The 20,908-nt window shown below is 35.7% G+C and overlaps 1 protein-coding gene across 8 annotated transcripts in view; it reads right to left on the bottom strand.

Moving 5' to 3' along the window:
• Positions 1 to 20,908, bottom strand: part of DLGAP1 (DLG associated protein 1) — a 414,683-nt gene that overhangs the window by 379,113 nt on the left and 14,662 nt on the right. The gene's annotated exons all lie outside the window — the stretch shown is intronic.

Raw genomic sequence — 20,908 nt, 5'->3', positions numbered from 1 at the left:
AGCCAAGTGACTCCAGCGAGTATTTTTTGCTGGTTAAAGAAAATTAACACTTGCCACCTCTGAGCTCCTTCTACCATTTTGTTAATGCAAGGATTTGCTAAGAGTATTGTTACGTCCTTCATCCTGTTAGTTGCCATCCATCTTCTGGATTTGAAATGGTCTACTTATGTGAGTAAAAAGACACAAATATTTCTACAGTGAGCATCCCCATGTACTTCAAGTATGCACAATATGGCAGGTCTATATCTATCTTCAGGTGAAAATTAGCCATGTCTGCTTGTAATTTTGCTTCCCTGCATTAGTCCAAATCCATATCTGCACTAAGCGCTGCTCATGCCATTTTGGCATGATTCTGCATGAAAGCAGTGCAACATTGCAAGACTCAATGAAGGCAGAGTAAGAAAGAGCATTTTTATCACAGCACGCCACACACTGCCTATTTATACCACTGCTGCTGTGCTGTTGCCCCACACTCTCACAAATCAGTGCAGTACCTATTTACCGAAGTCCCCTTTATGAGGTATGTCACTACCTTCCTTGCTTTTATCTGCAATGCCATCAAAAAATAATAACTGCATTTTGAATATACACAAGTTTTGTACTAGTCCTGCTACATTTCAGTTCCATGATGTACCCCTTCATTATATTAATATTGATAAAAAAGTTCATTTTTCCGGAAATGTTGCCCTCCTCTCTCAAACGTGGATTCTTTTTGCTCCTGCCTGACAGAATAAGCACATCAAACTAAAGCAATGTCATATTTTGGCAGATAATTAAGAAATCATCTACCTCAAGACCTAAGTTGAGGACAGCAAACTAAGATTAAGTTCATCGTATCCTGACCAAGAAAATCTACAAAGGATCACGCTTACAGTGAAAGCAAGGCTGGAAGCTTAGCTTTTCCATAAATTTCGGTTACTAATAATGCTGAAAACCCAGGGAAGAGAAAAGGGATTTCTAAATAGGCTGTGTAATTGCTAGAAATAGCCCCTCACTCACTCCTGATTTGTGTCATAGAAGTCAGCTGGTCTTATGCATGTCTATCTGAGAACTGAACCACACAAATTATTTTTGAGAGTGCTTTAAAGTCTACTTCAATGATTAGGTATCAGCCTTCGGTGACATTTTTAGTTTGAGAGCACACACAAAAGCATTTATAAAAAGAACATTTTCTCCCTTCATGTCTGACTTATCTAGGGGATAAAACGTAACAGTGAGAGGAGGAGAGGGAATTCTGAGGGAAAACATTTCTCAAGTTGAAAGGACGTGTCTGTTTTGACTGACACAGCAGAATCCTTACAGCACAGGCAACTTTTCAGATATAGCAACTCTGGTTGCTTCTATGAACTTGCAAGCGCTCTCCCTGGAAGCACAATTTCAGTCAGCGGGATGCTCATATGGTCTTGGCTTACATCTGGGCTCTAATATAACGTATTCCAGCATTTAAATGAACGCCGTCCAATCTCTTCCACAGCGTTGATGCAGAGGGTCTAGACCTGAGGCTGAAGTTCTTTAAAGCTCTACTCTCTAAAGCCCTGTGTCTTACTGCTTTGTAGTTCAAGAACTAAAGGCAACTTGCATAAATTAATCTGTCAGAAGCATCCTCAACAGCTCAGGGGCAATCTCAGCATGGAGGAATTTATTCCTTATGGACTCTTGTTCACACTTTCTAAACAAGTCCCCGAAATCCTTGAACCTACTTTTCAGCCAGAACCAATTCAATTCACCTGGGAAGCAGAAAGTAACAGTTTGTCTCAATTCGCTGATGCTATTCTTAGACTAGCATCTCCTTCTCCAAAAAAAGTTCAGAATAAGTCAATTCCTGTTAAAGATGTGATAATTCAAACTGCATGCCTACATTTAAGCACATATTTAAACTGAATATCTAGTGATTAAGTAGGTAAGCAAAAAAAAGAAATTATAACTTTACAAACTATCATAATCTGATTCAGAAGGGAACATAACTATTAAAGCCACTATTTTCAGCAACCACCTTTTTGAACACCTGAGGTAAAGATTATTTGAACTCAGCATGAAATAAAGACTGTGGGAAACCAGCAGTACATTTCCTTGCGTAAACTCGGAGGATTTCCTAGTACCGAGCAATCTCCTAAATCTTCTAACACTCAAACAAAAACAAATTCAACCTGGACTAATGAAAAATATTCAGTTTGCCTACATTCCTGAGATAGAAAAATTAAATGTCTCTTGTTCAGGTAAAATTGCAAAATTAATTATGCCCATGAGGCTACTCCTAATCAGTAAGCTGTAAAAACTTTGGACAAATTTAAATTCTGTATCTTTAATACCATCTATTTCATGCAACAATACAAGTGCACTATATTTAATCGATACCTGAAAATGCATGCAGTGTGTCTTTATATAGCTGAATGTGTAAAGGATAAAGCCTACATAGTGTAGTTTAAACTGCATACAGTCAGAGTCAGCAAACAGCTCTCCTGATCAACCTAATGTCTAAATAAATTCAGCACATTCAGTGCAGTTATTTTAAATACCGCATGTGGGCATAGGCAATAACCAGTTGTTAAAGTAGTGATGCTCCTACGTGATATTTTGAAATACATTTTCTCCTGTATTGCTAGCAGTTATTTTTGGCACATGCTCTTATTTTGTAAACCTGTTCTCTTCTACTACCTTCATTATTATCTTGACCGAGCTCTTTCTCCTTCTGCTCTAAAACTGCACTTTGAATACAAACAGAACCAAATTCAAGTATCTTTCCATATGACATCTCTATTTCTGTCGTAAAAGATTACAGTGTAACTGAGAATCAAAATGGCAGATTATGACTGTGGCTGTAGCATACAGCTATGCAAATCCAGGGTAATTTGGTATGGAGTTCCTTTAGATTTACCCCATTTGGGAGATAAAAGTTTGATTAAGTCTGATACAAAGAAATGACCACACTGACAATAAATATATGTACCTCTGTTGATTGTTTACTTATTCTGAAAGGGAAGGAGAGCTAAAAGTCTATTCCAAAACCCAGTAAAGTTAATCTGAACATTCCCCTAGTAAATCTGCACCTGAAACTATGAGAGAATTCAACTATGTGTTTATGTCTTGCGGTTAAGGTCAGAACAAATCCTCAGAAGGTATTATAAAAATGCCACCTCAATTAGCATAAACAGTCCTTGGAAACAAACAAACAAAATCTGACATCCCTTATTACATGCTGCACAATTGCTCAGCCAAAACTGACACCTGCCTCACTGGTCTGAGAGTTACAACAAGACTTTTTGTGGGTAAGGAACATCCTTAGATCTAGCCCATCCAGAACAGCGGGGGCTACAGCTCTGTCTTGCTAGAGTATGCATTTTTCAAAGGATTGTGATCTCTTACAAAGCTGATACTTTCATTACCAGTAAAATCATTTCAAAGTATATTTTACTGTAATGCATGGTCAGACATATAAGTTAATATATGAAACTTTATGAAATATAAATCATATTATTTGAGAACAAATAAGTTTTAAGAAGCAGAACCTAGTCAAAGTAAGATGCAAATAGTAGCTTGCATTTAAAAGAATTATGGTCAATGTTTGGTAGAGAGTTGTTCATAATGTTTCATAATCAAGATTAATTTCACTCAGTAAAAAAAAGACATGCAACTTGAAACAATTTACTAATACATTTCTTACAAAATCAATTTTGCAAAATATACTTTGCAAGATTTACATAGAAAAAAAGATCAGGCTATTTCCCTTCGTGTAAAATCTGATCAGATAGCATGTAATAGAGCTGACAAAGTCCTTTGAAGTTTCCTATGAGACTTGAATTTCAGCTAATTTTCTTATGCAAATAAGGGCTAACAAGTTACTTTTAAAATTTCAGCTCTTTTGACTACAAAACCTTTAAATAGATTATTCGTAGCTTTCGTGTTTAAGCAGTTTTGAGTATATTCTCATCTTATTGCACAGACAACTATGTATAAGCCTCTCATTAAGGATAAACCGCCTCTCACTGAAATGAGAATATACCCCTAAGGGTTTCTGAATTAAATTCATGTTCAGTTATTCATCCAAATTATTTCACATTTTCATAGCACGCTGACACAGTCGATATAACGTCATGGTAAAGACAGATATACTACTCATAATCTGCACTAAAATACGAAAACATTTATGACTTCATGTGAGTACATCCTTTAAAAGGTGGTGGGTTGGAAGAGGCATTTGGCAAGACAGTTTTGCTCCATGTCAAGACTTCTGTCAGTGCTTGAGGATTGTTTACTATTTGTCATGCCTGTGCTGTTATTCTGAATAGAGATCAAACTAAATTTCTTTGGACAGAAGATGGAATTCCAAATATTCCTTTTGACATAACACATGCAGTATTTGATAAAACCCTTGACCAAAGGGAGACGGATCCAGCACACAAAGCTTAGTCTAAACTTAAATTAATCCAAAACTTGACTGTGTTTTGATACAGGGTCTCGTATACCCTAGAAACACGTTATACCTAGATCCTGATCTTCAGGTTGATTTTTATTTGAAGTATCCATGTAACCATTTGATCAGTCTGTGTTACATTTCCCCTTTATGTCTACCCACAGAGGATACTCGTCTGTGAGCCTTCCACTATAAACTCTAAACTCTTCAGCTTAAGTTTAAGATTCAGGCATTCACCTTTGCATGTTCTCAATTGAATTAGAAAAAAATTAATTGGCCAAAAAATCAGAACATGCTTGAAATCATGATATGATAATTTTTTTACTCCTACCTTAATAATTGGTAAACAAAAATTATGTAGTAACAACATGAGGGAGATGTGATTTTTTTTTTAATAACCTCATGCCACTGTGAGACCAAAAAGGAGGAGTGAAAAGTAAATCTTTTTACTGTTTGGCTTGGTATGTATTTTTTTCATATTTCGGTAATTCATCTTAATTTAATTTTTAGGGAGCAGGTCACTTGGTTGAAAACTTAAGTTCAGTATGATGAAAAAATGAATATTATCCACAAAGCCTTGATACCTCTACCAATCAATGACTATACAATTAAAGCTCCTATTTCTATGGTAAGAGTTGAGGATAAATTAGCAGAGTGGCCTCCCAAGATGCTGCTGAGCAACCTACCTTGTGGAAACTTCCTCAGAGTAACAATGGTATTTCAAAAAAGTACTGAAACAAATTACTCTGAAGTTTTCTTATGCTATGAGTAATACATTCAGGTTTGAATAATGAAGAAATCTGTGAAGAAGAAAGCAGTGGCCAGAATCATTTCACCTTTGACTTCAAAGCAAATATGAAAAGACTGAATTTGACCCAGCAGATCTGTAGACTAGCACAGGCTCTTTTGATTATGAAGGTCTTGGATCTAGTGGTTGAGTAGCTCTACATTCATTTGGGCTCTGATATTGTGCTGATCATCTGAGGTCCTGAAATTCTCCGTTCTCACTAACTTCAGCGGGAAGCAAAAGCCCTTGGTGTATATGACAGGCTTTCCAAAAATGTACACTTCCCACTGCTAACAGAACAGTCACTTTTCAAAGAAGATCAAAATCAGTATTTGTCTTCACCATTTAACTTTATTTTTGTTAAAGGAAAAGGCTTGGAAATCTTACACATTCAACATAATAGTAGAATTTTGCAAAGGAAAAAGAAATCCTTCAGCTAATTATCATTTGTACAGCCAAAACACAAGCTAACTAGGAGAAAGCATTACTTAGAGAATAATATTCAGATACCAATCTCATTTAGAAGTCGTTATCTTCTGTAAGATTAACATTTTTATTTACAATTCCATGAAAATATAATGCACATTTACAAAGCAAGGGAATAGACTTTACAGTATATTAAAACGCCTTTCATGCTTTAAATTGTAGTAATTTAGACATTTCAGATTTAATCAAAGTGACAAAAAGAAAATCAATGGGAGCCATAGTTGCTTTGCAACTGCCTCTTCAGGTTTTATGCGAACTTAAACACAATACTAAAAATATAAAAATAAAGCTTTGTATACTGGCAACCCTTTGTTGATGTTAGGTTCCACTTGATAAGCAGTACAAAATACAAACACTAAAGTAATACTGAACCTAGTGACTTGACAACAAACATAGAGTTTTTTTTTAGAGACACTGGAAACAGTTTTTCAAAGTCATGTAAGCGATCTGGGTGTCTAACTTGAATTAATTTTACTGGGCAGCACAGAAAAATATCAGTGTAAATATTTAATGCTTAAGATTACAACTGACCCAGTTCACCTAGCCAGACCCTCTTCCTACTGATTTCAGTATGAGTTTTGCATACAAAATGATCTCAGCCCTTACGGAATTTCATTTACAATTATATAATATAATATAATATATAAAATATATAATATAATATAATATAATATAATATAACATAATATAATATAATATAATATTATAATTATATTATTATTATTATTATATAATTACATCCTTTCAGAACACACAATACATTCACTCATCAAACATGCATGCTCATGACTGCAACTTGAATCTGGAGTTGAATGAGTTAAAAAGCACTTAGCTACTCTCAAAAGTAACCAACAGTTTTGTGCACTTGACTGAGGAGAGTCAGAACACATCAAAACCTTTAAGATTTCATATTCTGTCAGGACTGTTATTTCAGTACACTGGCGCACAATCTCACAGTTTTGGAAAAAATGTTCCTTTCCAACAGAAATTTTCCTGTCTTTGGTCTCAGCTCAGAGATTTTTCCTTGTTTAATCTGATTCCCTCCAGCTGTGTTTTAAGCAGAAAACTATTTTAAGCTGAAAATTAAAATAAAACATACAATGTAAAATACCCCTCAAATTCAAATTAGATGATTTCTTACATGTCATATTATTCAAAGGGCTGATTCTGACTGACTTCTGCTGTTTACTCAAGTGTCAAAAATAAGCAGATAAGAACACTGAGGTAGAAATGGACTCACAGCAAATAAAGACAGCAGCAGTATCACCAGGAGAGGGATAAGTGTCTTTTTTCCATCAACAGGCAATAGTAATTTTTGTTAAAATAGAATGCCACAGTGCTGACTATAGCATTACAGGTAATTATAAGTCAAGTAATTAAGCACCTCAGCGTTAGCACTTAAACTAGACTCATAACCGAAACAGACATGAAGATAAGAAGAGAGAAAACAGGAATTGTTTTAAATATGTGAGCAAAGTCTGCTCTGAAATCCTGCGGGGTGGAGGAAGTGGGGCATAAAAATCTCAAGTAAAAGACTTCTCCCAACATATTTTTATAATGAAGATATTTTTATAATCAAGTCTATAGCATATAAAGAAGATCCATAGCTTTCTTGTATGGATCTGGAAAAGACTACTGTATCTATAAGCCACACTTCCATTCAAGTGTGCCATTTAGGTGAGATTCTTCTGCTTCTACCCCTCCAAAGAACAAAGCAGAGATAGAAAAATAGAAAATGTTGTATGTCAATCAATAATGAAAGTTAAGAATGTAAATTGTCGAGACAAACTGAAAATGTTGCAGTTCCACAGGAAGGTTAAGCCTGTCATATATGTTCTGATGTAACACATTTTCTGGGTTGATTAAAAACAAGCAAGCAAGCAAGCAAACAGTTCTACAGTAACAGTAACAGTACTGTTAAGTTAGACCTGTCTAACCTCTAAACTTTACAGCATAGAAACTACTGATGATTTATATCCTGTAAGATACCTTATATCTTCTCTATATAGCCTGCATGTTTGTATATATACATATATATGTATCCTATATAGATAGGATACTTTATATCCTATGTATAGCACACTTTATACATAGTTATATACAAATAAACTAATCCCTGTATATTCATACACATACATAAAACATATGCATTCTGGATATGAACTTTTTAAGTTGAAGATTTTTAGTATCAATCATCACTGGCAAGGCATCCAAACTCTGGGCTATCAAACATGTTAGAAGATTTCCCTAAAGCAAAGAAGTCATCTTTGGCTCAGGTTTGGAGAGGATATGCAAATACTACGTGAAAGGACAGAATGCTTCAGTCCTTTGGGACTCTCACTCACTTGTTAGAACAGTCTTCAGGCTTAATAACAGTCTTAGCCCGTCCTAGCATTAGTGGAGTACATAATATACAATGCACACCTCTTTACTGTAGCCAGACATGGAACCTGTACTGGTTTTAAAGTACTAAAGATTTCTTATATTTCTTTGATGCTAAAAAAGTCAATTATTAAGTTATGAGTAGGAACATGACAGCGTAAACATTACTAGCACATCAATAAAATACGAATCCAAAATACTGCTGCCCCCAAAACTGCGTATCACTGGAATACATTTTGCATATTAGATACATAGGTCTCTAAGACTGATGTTATATAAAGCATATTTTATGTACCAGTTTTAGCAGTATGTTTTTATTTCCACACTTCCATGAACTTGTATAGAGCCAATGGCTCCCAAGGGAACAGCCATTGTGTTTTATTTTTCAGAAAGTTACTGAAACTCATATTGTCATGAAGGAAACCCCCAGCCTCTCAAAGTTCAGCCTGGCTGTCTTGCTGTTCTCAGTCTACTATGGCCTAGTATGATTTCTGATCTTTGATCTGTAGATTTCAATCTTACTGTTTGATCAGTACTTTTTGTTGCTTTTACTTCCATATGGACTTTTTACTCTACCCCTCAAAACTAGTTCAAAACAGACTAAGATTGTCAGGTTGATATCCACGGATGTCTTTTCACCTTCTCATCAGACGGAATCTATTTTTCCCCATGATTCCTCTTCCAGAAATCTAACCTGTGGTCAAGGGGAATGCTCTAAGTATTCATTGAAAAATAAAATCATTAGTAGCTGCTCTTAGCTGTGGTGGAGTTTAAGTAAGAAAATAGCTATCCCTGCTTCCAATCAGAAGGCTTAGAGGCAATCTGATCAATGTGTACAACTATCTGAAGGGAGGGTGTCAAGAGGATGGGGCCAGACTCTTCTCCGTGGTGCCCAGCGACAGGACAAGAGGCACAAACTGAAACAGGCAGTTCTATCTGAACATGAGGAAAAACTTGTTTACTGTGAGGGTGAGTGAGCACTGGAACAGGTTGCCCAGAGAGGTTGTGGAGTCTCCTTCCCCGGAGATATTCAAAATGGATGGATGCGATCCTGGGAAACAGGCTCTAGAGGGCCCTGCTTGAGCAGGGAGGTTGGACTAGATGATCTCCAGAGGTCCCTTCCAACCTCAGCCATTCTGTGATTCTGTGAAATATATAGTTTATGCTCCAAATGTTTGAAAAATTAAGAAATGTAAAAAGAGGATTGCTTTTTGCATACCTATTTATTCATTTCATCAGATTCAAGTCTCTCAGATACTTTTCTTTTAAAAGTGTGCTTGGGTCAGCGGACTGCTCTACACTCTGTACAGAACTAGATTACATCCTGTGCAACTACAGCCATATCCAACTATTCATCAAGGAAGGGTTCCTGAAAAGTACAATGGCTGTAGATTTGAAAGACAGCAGAAGCAATTTTTCCCCATAAGAATTAATATGATAGAGGGCAGATATGTGCAGACCTTAAGCAAAGCACACAGTTTAAATGCATAGGGACAATATACATGGCACGCAGAATGGAGAGGCAGGAGCAAGCTTATTAGGCTTGCCAAGTGAAGGAGAAGCCAGCTTTTCAGAACAGATCTCCATTCCAAAAGTTCTCAGCCACTCCCTCTAAAAGACTAAATGCCTAACCATTACTTGCTTTCCCATCCTTTATCCTTGGCTGATGAACTGGATCTCGATTCATCATGATGATGATGATCATCATCATCATCATCAAGGAAGATGGTGATGATGATAAAAATAAAACTGCTCAGAAAAAGATAGCAAAAAAGCTCACAGTAAAAGATTTACATTGGTTGTTCACTTTCATAAACGAAGCAAGTAAGATCTTTCAGATGAGTAATCTGCTATGAAAAGCCAGCTGCTGAAAAGCCAGCGTCTTAAATTGTGTGTATTGTTAAGTTCGGGCATGCAACGCTCTTTTTCATTATCATGAAAGCCAGTGAAAAATTCTCAGGAAAACACCATCAGTAATGCTCTTCTGAGATAACCTGCCTCTCAGTTATACCCTTTGAGGAGTATGGGACTGTCTTGGCCAGTTCTAGGCCTGGGACTGAACTAAAGTATTCTTCCAAGTATCTCCACAAGAACAGGAGCCTTACTTATTAGTATATTATCTGTGTGCATGGCTCAAAATCTCTAGCTGTAACTAGAGATGCCATGACCATACTACAGTTCTTCTTAAGCAGGACAGATTCTGTAAAGATGGAATACAGCACTACTTAAGACTGTGTAGAGGTCTTAAGCCCTTACTGCTACAGTAGTCTTCGCCCGCATGGAAAAACTGTGGAAATGTCTTCATCCTGCACCTGGAAAACTGCCGGAAAGATTACAGCTGGCCACAGCATATATGAATGAATTGTTCTATATCATGTACATTTTAAAGAGCTCTCAAGCAGGAAAACCGGTTGATACCGGGTATTTTTGGTGTCCCGGACATTATTTTTATTAACAAATTTAAAATAACTTTAAAGAACAATTCACAGCAGATAATCTTCTATCTAGAATATCTGCAGGTGCTACGATGCCTTTCTCTCGGATATTATCCTGACTCAGGAAGCTTAAAGGTATACTGCAGAAAGCATCACTATATACCTGCCCTCCCTCAGACTCTGTCATAAGCATTTACCATTGCCAACTGCCAGAGTCAGAATACCAGGGCTAACCAAAACTTTTTCATACATTGTAGTAAAATGAATTAATTTTAAACCAAATAAAACCTAGTGAGGAATGTTTTTAATGAAAAATATTTTGAAAGAAAAGCACCATGTTCTCGAGCAGGGTTAATTCAGACCATAGAGTGGCAGTTCTTCTCTAACGGAATACATGGAAATATCTGATAAAACTTGCTGCATTTATAGATTCAATGGCTTTTAGGGGCAAATCCCATGGCATTCATCCAATCAAAACTCCCAGTGAAGTGAATGAGTATTTCCCCTGGAGACTGCAACATTTGGCCCTTACTAATGGAAAGCATTCAATAATAAATAGTTTGGATTAAGTAAATTCAATAGCAAATTAATCTACACAAATACCAAAGAGAGAAATTCTCTTTTGATTAGCTAATTAAAGTTAATATGCTTCTAAAAGTCTACTATATTTATATATTTACTTATAAATTATACATTTACTGTATGAATATCATAGTCAGTTTAGCACGTAGAAACCAGATCAAGTTTGTAATAGCTACTGGCACAACCTAGTGAAACTGCTGGTATTTCACTGCAGATCCTGCAGTTCAAGGACTGTAACTTGGTTCTAAATATCTCAGAGATAAAACACTGCATAAAAATTTTTTGAGTTGGTGACTTTAGAGTGCAATATAATAGAATTTGAGCTTTAAAAACTGTAGTTTTTCACTACATTATGCATGGATAGGAAATATTATGTGTGCGTGTGTGTATATATATGTATATATATATATATATGAATATAAATTATATACTCCATATATGGAATATGGATACCAAAGTAAATTTGTTTAAATTAGTCTCCTTTGTATGCTTTAAAATAAGACTGTTTCCCACATCACAGAAAAGATTCCACTGAAAATCAAAAGCAAAATTCCCACTGACATCAAAGTAGCCAATAATTTACCACTTATTTAATCCTAACACTAAAGGTAGGACACATGAAGCCATGTGTGCTTTTCTCTCCAAAGTATGCCACCTATAGATAACAAATATCAGCCTATTAAGAAGTTTGTCTCACATACAAATTGAAAATCCGTGTGCTTCTCTATACCAGCTTAGTTTTCTGTTTCATCGATCCTTCTGTTATCCTCCCTTCACTCAGATCGTTATGCTTCCTCAACAGTGTTATCTTCTTTCACTTCTCCTCTGCTGCTACAGTTAAGTATCTTAATCTTTTATAATATACTACATGATGGTCATTAGGAAGGTCAATTTGCTACACCAAGTCACAGGTACAGGAATGTGTTCTGGAAAACCACAGAAGGTCAGTTCACACAGTAAAAAAAAATTTTAAAAAAGCTGGGAAACTACCTGACATTTCTGAAAAAACTCAGTTATACAAAAAAAGGAAAGAAATTCTACTTTCAAGAATGCTCTTGAGGTGGAAAGCTAACTCTGTAAAATCATTAATATCTGTTATCTCAGTTTAGTATAAAAAGTCTTGGTCTACTTGAATGGAAAAGGCCTCCCGATTCACAGAGACTACTACGTTTCTATCACACATAACCACACCACATAATCCCTTTTGATAAACTTTTCCATTTTTATCTCAAAAATATTCCCATGACTCCTCTTGGAATGTTGCTCTAAAAACTTCACTTCACTAAACTTTTTCCTAATTTCCAGCCTATGCCTACTCATGAGGGGCCATCTGTTTGTATACCAGCACTATCCTTTGGGTTCAATAGTTGTTCCTTCCCCAGTGTTCAGCTCCTCACATATTTACAGAGAGCCATGTTGTCACCTTTCAGCCTTAAGAACAGCTTGACTTTTTTAGCCAAACAAAATATTCTGCCTCCTGACCACATAAGCAGCCTTTCTCCACTCAGCAATTCAACTTTCCCCCTACATAGTATTTTTCCTTTCAGCATTGCCAGTAGTCTCTCCATTACGCAGTACCTTGCCCACTACCTTGCCTAGCTCCTCACTAATCTTCATGTTTCCGCAATTAATTTCTCATGTGGCATGACAATAAATGCTTTATTAAAGTACAAACTGGTTATATTTGCCACATTTTTTGTATGGAAGAACATTTACTGCTTTTTTTTTTAAAGGCAGAGAGTTTGTTTGACATGATCTGCCTCTTCCAAACCGATATAAAATTCTGTGCAACTTTTTATTTACCTCCCTATTTCCAGTCATTCTCCCCAGTAATAATTTTTTTGTCTAAATATTTGCAAACTGTTAAGTCAAAACAAAGGTCCTGAAGCTGTTCATATTACTTAAGAAAAAGAAATGTCAACAATCATTCCACAATTCAGGTAAGATATTACTCCAACTGAGAGGCATTGATATTCATTTTATAGTCACTCGGCATTTTCATCCTTGTTTCACTTCCTGTCTTTGCTCTCATAGTTAACTGTATCATCCTTACTGCAAACAGAACCAAAATGTTAATATACCTTTCAGTGTACACCTAAACTCCATACCTCATTCTCTACACCTGCATTTCTACTTACCCCAATGTTTCTCATTCCTTATTCCTTGCTGTTCATTTGGCTAAACAGTCCTTTGCTCCTTGTTAAAACATCTCTTACAAGGTCTAACTCTGTCTTTTAGCAATTTTAACTCCCGCCTTTATAGTCTTCTTTGCTGATTAGCCAACACGGAGCAGCGCATACAGACTCTCTTATTCTAGATAATTTTTGCAGAATGATTATTTTACCCAGGTAAATCAGTAAAGGCCTCTGGTAGGCTTTTCTTGTGCTTGGAACATTAGTTTCAGATAGCTTTTTCCATGATAAAAGTAATGGTGTGCCTCCCCCACATATAAAACTTGAATTTCTCTGTCCGGCGACTTCTCTAAGTACTTTTTCCAGTTTATCTAAATTTTCTGTTTTGAAACTGAAGATCTGAAACGTATTACTGGTACACTTTCATTTATGCCCCTGTTTCAGTCAAAATGAATCAGCTGGTGAATACTCAATTCAAGGTGGCTTTCGCAACTTTTTTTAAAATTAATTAAATTTCTTTAGTTATCACAACTTGCCGATCGTACAGCAAAGCATTTACGGCTGTCATATTGGTAACAGTATTTGTTCCCCAGTCTCCACCTGCGAATTTCTGCAGATGAGTATTGCCTTCTCTCATAATGTTACTGAAATATCTATCCACATTGAACTCCCTGTCTGGGTTCTCCAGTCAGGTCTCCCCACACAAACAAATGCAATTGCTTTTATCATCCTTCCCTGAAAGATTTTCGTCTAATAGATTTTTTTTATCTATGCTACTCCTCCTTGAAAGTCAACAGTACGATTAATCACCTTCTTTTTAAAGAGTTGTCAGTGAACTTAACGAAAATATTGAATATTATTGCAATGGGCAAAAGGAAAATTTAACCATAGAAGTAATATTCAGCAGAACTTGTGCTATTAGGAGGAACTATGGCTCAGACAACTAGATGTAGTCAGCAACACAATGAAATCCATAACAAAAAAAAAAAAAGAAACATACACCAGCATCTCATAAGGTGTTTTTCAGCCTTATGTAAGGCAGCCACACTTGACTTCCCAACTTCACTTATCTGTGCTACAAGTGTTTCTTCAATAACATCATCTCTTTGATATGTTCAAAATAAACATAGACACAAAATTTTGAAGAAGTTTTATATGAAGCAGCAGTGTTTCCATAAATTATTAATATTTTTAAGGGAAAGTGATTAAATCAGTTATTATTATTGACCCATAGGACTCTTAATTTGAGTTAACTCTAGGAACAAAGAGGAGATCAGATGCCCTAGAGACTGCCATATCCTGCGGTCTTCTTCCATCCAAGAAACGATTCCGAAAGCAACCTTTTAAGGCTATGCTGTTTCCCTTACAAAGGATGCAACATAAGAATATCTACTGCTACTTGTCAAAGCAACCTCCGTGAAAACATTCTCAAAAATCAAAGAATATAAGATCATAGATCTCTAAAACAAGTAAGCAAAAAAACTCTCCCAAAACCCCAAACACAAAACACACAACTTCTCAGTCTTAGTACTTTCTCTTCAAAGAGAAATATTAACTTAAAAGATAAACATCAGCTTAGGTTAATTAATATTTCAAAGTTACTCAGAAAAAAAATTGAATAAATGATGGTGAGTGATAAACCCAAGAAGGAAAATAGAAGTCAGTACTGTCTATTACAGCACGATATACTTTAGGTACAGTTCCTTTGGATTTTTTTTTTATTTTATTTTAAGGAACATTGAAATGCAGATACCTCAAAGCAAAAATTTCACTGTGGCAAAGAAAACTATATTTTTCTTACTACTTTTCCGCCTTTCCCCACCTATATGTTGAACTGGGCAGTTACCAAACTACAGTCACTTTTTCCGTAAGCAGAATTTCCTTAAGCAGACTTTGCATGATCAGGCCCTGCAGTGAAGTTAATATGGTCAGTCACAAACTACTTAGTATATCTAGGGCGTAAAATATTGTAACGTGGAACACCATACACTAAAAAATAGCATTCTAGTTATTTCTTTCTGCTTCAGAACAAAGATTTTTTTGTTGAAATGAAAAAATCAAAAACATAAACTTACTATGTAGCCACCTCTATCAGCTATAGCCACCAAGTGTTTATATAATATAAAATGTTAAGTGATTTGCATTGTTTTAATAGCTCTTCTTTTCTATTTATAGTAATAAAACAGTATTATCAAAAATAATAAAATTCTACTGTAATGATGGCTTGGGAATTCACACGATAGTTCACTGACCTCCCCCTTCCCCCCAAGACCTCCTCAGAGGTCAACAACATTGTGATCAGGAACAACTTTAACTAATGAGATCAGAGCTGCGCGTGACTTCATCTCGTTTAGCTTCTCAGAAGACAGTAATAGGTTTCCCCGAATTCCTCCTATATCTAGTCTGATCACACAGACAAATTCCAATTCCTGGGCAGTTCATTAAGATTTCAGGAGTACATTAACAAACTTCAGGAAAAGACTAACTGGCTGGGCATAGGAGTCTTTCTGTATGGAAATAATAGATGAGGACAACAGTCCCCAAACTCTAGACTGTAGCTGTGGGAAATTCAGAGTTCCCACAGAGCCAGATCTAGGATCTGGTGAATACATTTTCTTGTAATGTTCAGATTCAGATTTGCAGAAAGTGAAGATTATGGTCTAAGAGGAAAAAAGCTTTATATTCACTGTCTTGGGCTTTATGTTTTACTGAGCAACAAGGTTTATTTTTGCTTTAAATAAATATTAAGTAGATTATTCTTCAGTCAACATAAATCTCTCAGGTCAATACATTTTGGTGGATGTCTTTTTTAATGCATGAAGTCATAAGTGATTATTATCCACGAGAGAGTTGAGATTTCTTCTTCAATAGTTCATACAAACCTTTGGGAAGCAGTTTCTTTGGCACAAAAACATTTTAGGCAAAATTCTGCCAGTCACATGAAGGAGGAAGCAAACTTCCCCAATCTTATCCGCTGTACATTACTGTTACACTCAGTATTTAATCGACAAAACGTATCCTTTAAGAAGACAACACTTAGTCATATGAAATACAGAGGCATTTTAGATGAACTTTGTTAATCTTCGAGAACTGGAAGATGTAACTGGAACTTCCTAACTGGATGGAAATTCTGTGGGGCTTTGTAAAACAGGAGACTGACTCCATGGGGAAGTAAAGTTGTCCTTACACCTCTACGTTCTAGCAAGCAATGAAGTCACTGATGGTCTGGAACTAATTAAACATCATAACTTTCCTTGCATCTCATACCTGTAGGACACGTGAGTAGCAGCAGAGAGGAATATAATCTTCAGATTATCATCTTACTAGCCTCCATAGAGAACCCACCACCACTTTGAAAAGGGTCATTTATATATCTGAGAACATCTGTACAAAGAATGTATTTTATTGTATAGATGGCAGTTGTGAGGAAAGTTTTTGGAAAGATCGAGTATGTTCTAAACACTAGCTTAAATGAGCCAAGAAAATAAAGTGCAAGGAGGGCGGTTTGACAAACGATCCAAACGAACAACACTCATCAAATACATTTATTTTACATAAGCATACGCTTAAGAATTACTGTTCTTTTTTTTTTTGTGCAGATATATATGTACATAGCTATTACACATTCTGCTCTTTTTTGTTTTTACTCAGTTATAACTTCATAAAGTAGGTCCCATATAGGGCAAAGGGCACTACGGTTTTCCACAAGAAGGCACCGGTATCAGTCAGTCTTCACAGAGGTGGCACTGCAATTACATGAATACTAAATAAATAGGAATGGAATTCATGGAATTGCAAGGATATCAAAGAAGACAGAATTTGGCCTCCTTTCTTGCCTCCCATTTATAAAACTGAGTCAGACTTATTAGTCCTTTCATCCCTGAGCTCCTCCACTGACATATATCCAGTTGCATGAAAATTGAACTTAATCTTAGGATCCAACATACCCTCCAAATATCCAAACACAGGTCTAAAGATATAGACGGAGCATGCATGCATCTATATGTGTACTTCGTAACTTTCATTTATGTACACTTACACAAATTTGCAACATAAACGGAAGTTACAAAACTGGCATAATTTTTTTTCTTTAAAAGATTTTAGACATTCTAATAAGGAAGAGTGAAATGAGAGGGTCACTAAAATCACTAAAAGGCACTGAATTACATATTGATTGTGCATTTTGTGCTTTTGTGCACTATTGCACTTATTTAAAAATAATTATCCATTTTTGAGTCACCATTTAGTCTGAGCACCAGATCCCCTTTCCCAGATTAGCAGTATAATTGTGACTAGCTAACATTCTGAACTTTCATCCACTAATTCATGAGATTAAAAACGTACATACCTTGACCGAGCTTCTCCTGTTAACTCTGAGGAGAAACCTTTTGGGACTATGCCTCAGGAGCATAACAAATCAGAATCTTCATACTTGGAGTGAGGGAAAGGAGAGAACTAATGAATTTCTGGCTACCAAATACAATATTCTCAACACAAAATCCTCTGGTTCTGGCTCCAGCAGCCCACAATGGGAGGGATATTGTTCTGGTATGTTTTAATGTAGATCACTGCTGACAACACAAAGCTAGGTTATCAAGTTTAAAAAGTCAGTAAGTGCAAGCCAGACAAACAACATAAAAATCGTTCCCAGAATGCTTTATATAAGAAACGGTACTCTCACGTGCTTGATAAACGAATTGTAGGACAAAAATGTATTTTCTCAGTTAATAGTGGATGGTGTCTGCAGGACTGGTTTCCATCTTTACTGTCTTCCTTATTGAAATATTATGTTTCTTTGCGGTTCTACACTCAGTAAATATAAACCTCAAGCCATTATTTGCCTTGAAGCCTTCCTACAAAAACAGCCACAGAATCAGATGCAGGATATAATCACTTCAAATGGCAGACAAAAGTTAGGATCCTTTGAATTTCAGCAAATCTCTGTAGCTTTCACATACCAGTTTTTCTTCAAGCCCTATCGTTACATAGCTACTCACATAATAAAACATTCCCTACACTAGTTCAAAATGTGCTTTTCCCATCTTATCATTTGCTTTAAAAAGGATTTGAAAATAGGTCATAATTTCCATGTAGTCTTTTAACATGCAAGAATTTTCACCAACTATTTCGTGCAGAATTCTCTCATAACCGTACGAGGCACAAAGGAGTATTAAATATTCAGTTTCTTTTGTTATAAAAGGATCCATGTTGACTTACTTATGGACCTTAACAAGACACAACTACGAAATAACTATAGTGCCAATGCCACAAAGAAACCACTGGAATGATTACAGAGATACTTGAGTTGGGTCTGTTTGAAGCCCATGTTAGCTTCTGTCAAATTAAATTAATTTTGTATTAATTGCTGAAGCCCAAAATCTATTTATTCTCAGCAAGGGTGTAGTTTAATCCTCTAAAAATCAGTTCATAACCAAATAATGCTGTTAAAATTTGAGCTTATTAAGGCAACATTTTTAACATCAAGGAAAATAAATATGCCTAATTTGCCTGTGTTGCAAAGACGAGCTATCGCTACACCCACAGTTAATAAAAATAGACAAATTAAGAGGTAACCTCTGAGCTCTGTAGAAAACAAAAAGCTGCAGAGAGACACTTAAATGAAACATTACAAATCTGTAATTAACTGGACAGGAACTGGTGCTTTTTTGGAACATCTATTTTAATTGTATCAGAAGCATTAAACAGGTTCTCTGCCACAAAAGCAAAATATCCATATCCTCTCCAACACTGCAGAAAACAGAAACTCTAGTATAAAATCTAAACAAAAAAAAATTGAGTTTTCTCTCTGAGGAGAGAGCAATATCTTCTGGATTGTCAGTTGGGTAGGAATGTTCTTTCTAAAGCCATTTAATCTAAGATACAGTAGTAATACAGAATAAAGAGATTAGCATTTAAAATGGATATATGCACAAATAATTTCCACCACACAACATACATGGTTCCATAGTTACATTCAAGTGGGAAAGTGGGAAATAGTATCTTTCAGAGAGTACTAATATTATCTCAAACACTAAAATACAATGACTAGTGTCATGTATGTTATGGTAGTATTTTAATTTTGAACACGATTTGAGAAATACAGTGACTCTGAAGATTAATAAAATTTTTATAGTGCACATGGGAAGGAAAACCATTTATTATTAGCAACAGAATAAACTGTATTCTCTAACAAGAGGCCTCTAAAACTGAGCAACGTATCATTTTGTAAAAAGAATTCTGAAAGGAAAACAGAAGACAGAACATTAAAAATATACATTCTCTTTGGGTGAAAACAATCTCTGCATATCATTGCTTACCCTATATACAGAAGCAAATATTATTTATATTTGATTTCATTACATTAAGGAGCAGAGAGCTGATCAAATAAAGTGAGCAAATGCTCCTGTCCAGCTGAAAAGGGTGGTTACTTTAAATTCTTTCTTTAAAATCACTTCAGATAGACGACAATTATATATTTATTAGGACAAAAATCCTGCAAATTAACTAAATATTATAAAAGAAGGTTTAAACTGCAGGAAAAGAGTGAATATATTAAGGAATTAAGCTATTGATACAGCCTTAAAATAGCATTATTTTAATAGGACTATAGCTTTTAGTAGAAATTAAAACAAAAAGATTAACCTTCTGTATCAAAAACTAAAAATTGGAAGCTACGTTATCACCCAATGATGAATTTAACTATCGCCATACTTAAGTCTAGCATAATCCATAATCACAGAACCTGAAAGTAGTGTAGTTGCTTCTTTACCATTTTAGGCACTATCACAGTCTCTCCAATCCAACTCCACTAAGAAACTAGGTATTTAGTAACACTTATCCTCCCTCTTAAAAGAGGAAATCTATCCACTGAACTCTCTCCTGAATTACAGTCTGCTGTGGTTTTCTCCTGATGTCTCATGGAGTAAATGTTCTATATATTGTGTTTAAAATAACATCTCTTCTGTTGCTGGTAACATTTATTGGAATATGCAATTCAGCACATCAGTCGATTTGTCAGGTCATCTTAGTCCTTTTGCAAAGCCCATTTTAAAACACCTTTGTGATCTTTCCCCAAAGCTATCTTTATTGCTTTTGTGTTGAAATCTAAGTCTCTGGGCTCACAAACATAAGAAACTCTGGTGTCCAGAACCTTGATAACTCCTACTAACAATAACTGAAATAGTTTTGCTCCTTCTTGCTAAGTTCTTCCTTCTGCCCTCTCTCTCTCAAAGTACCTTTCCATCAGTATCTCTTGATTCCAGTTTCCTCTGAATAGCAAGCAACATCTTTAGATGATCCTTGGGAGTAGCTCCGATCAGCAGCAGACACTTTTCTGCACAGCACTGAGCATTATCATGCACAGTACCCTACCAGGGAGTTCCTCAGAACCTCACCTCTTCTATCCACAGCCAATCCGCCTCAAAGGGCAACTGCCTATGCCTCTTCATTCCCAGCTACCACTAGATTACCTAGATCGAAGATCTTCTGATTTAATCATTCACCTAACTTCATTTAAATCAGAAATCTGAAATGATCGGGGTTACACAGAAACTGTGAAAAACGACTGGGTTGTTCAGACAAAGCTCTTACTACTTTTGAGAAGAGCAACTGAGATACTTCTGAGAATAAGAGCTAAACAAAGAAGTTTCCCTTAAGCTAAATTTTTAAAAATATCTCACTGAAAAGTTATCAC

This window comes from Struthio camelus, chromosome 2 (genome assembly GCF_040807025.1).
Source record: "Struthio camelus isolate bStrCam1 chromosome 2, bStrCam1.hap1, whole genome shotgun sequence".
In the NCBI taxonomy this organism is placed as follows: domain Eukaryota; kingdom Metazoa; phylum Chordata; class Aves; order Struthioniformes; family Struthionidae; genus Struthio; species Struthio camelus.
Note: the sequence above shows the minus strand (reverse complement) of the source record. Positions and strands in the feature narration are given on the sequence as shown.